We start from the raw sequence: 1,146 nt of genomic DNA, 5'->3' as shown, positions 1-1,146 counted from the left end.
TGTAGCCAAGCTTCAGCTGCTGGGTCAGCTGCAACAAATACAAGGACTCCTCCCCTACAAAAGGGAGTCTTGATTTTTGGCCATTAATCTGGGAAAACTCTCTACAGCGCCCTCCAAGTTACCTCTTTGTGATGCTCAAACTGGTTTGTAGTGTGCAGCGATTCCGAGTAGCTTATATCCGTCACCAATATCGTCAAACTTAGCCGCCCGCTGCCCCCGGTTTCAGAGCTCTCTGAGCCCCTTTCTATTTTCTGGGACTCAGTGCGGGTTATCAGCTTTGTATTCGCCGATGTTTAAGCTCCAGTAGCTGCTCTATTGACCTGCTCAGCTTGACTCTTAAAGATCCTTTTCAGAGAAGCGTTGATGCGTTCTTTTGTATGGGACCTATTAGCCGCTTCCGTTTTCGTAACCTCATTCAGAGGGGCGGCCAGTCACGTAGCTCCAAGGGAGCTGGAAACAAAGCCTCTACTTAAGTTTGGCTGGCCAGAAAAACAGATTGGGAGGAAAGGGTAAATGTTAGACCCGTAGACAGATGTATGACTAATTACTCGGGGGGGGGGGGGGGGGGGGGGGGGGTCGTTCGGTGTTCCGAGAGGCCGTTAGGACACATTCGTAACCCCAAGGTGCTAAAGTCATATGAGCACGATCACTCAACACCAATGGTTTAAGGTCGTTGCGTGGGCCGTAGGTAATTCCTATCTTAAAATCTTGAAAACTGGAAATCCGTCCGCAAGAGACCTCAACCCAGGGATGAAAAGGCCTATGTTAGCTAGGCTCTTGCACCTTTCTATCATAATTCAATCATGCATACTTGAAGAGCCCGTTTATGGGAATAATAATTTTCATTTCACCCAGGAGAGCCCGTTTATAGGGTTCCTTTTATACATATCCATATATATGTAGGCCGAGGTCCGTTTGACTCCCATGTCCCACACGCTTGAGCCTCCCCACTAGAATCCCCTAGAAGCTGTAATACTATTTTTTTAATTAAAAAGAGAACTATGCAATCTAAAAATGGTTCAATTCAAATTTGTAGACCTTTGTGAGATGAACAGTTGCATATGTTATATTTTATCACATATCACATAGTTTGGATGAAATACAGGACTTCTTCTTAGCATTCAATTGACAAACGAGAACCAGTGG

Source organism: Belonocnema kinseyi, chromosome 2 (assembly GCF_010883055.1).
Source record: "Belonocnema kinseyi isolate 2016_QV_RU_SX_M_011 chromosome 2, B_treatae_v1, whole genome shotgun sequence".
NCBI classification, from domain to species: domain Eukaryota; kingdom Metazoa; phylum Arthropoda; class Insecta; order Hymenoptera; family Cynipidae; genus Belonocnema; species Belonocnema kinseyi.
The sequence above is the reverse complement of the archived record's forward strand: the minus strand, read 5'-3'. Positions refer to the sequence as shown.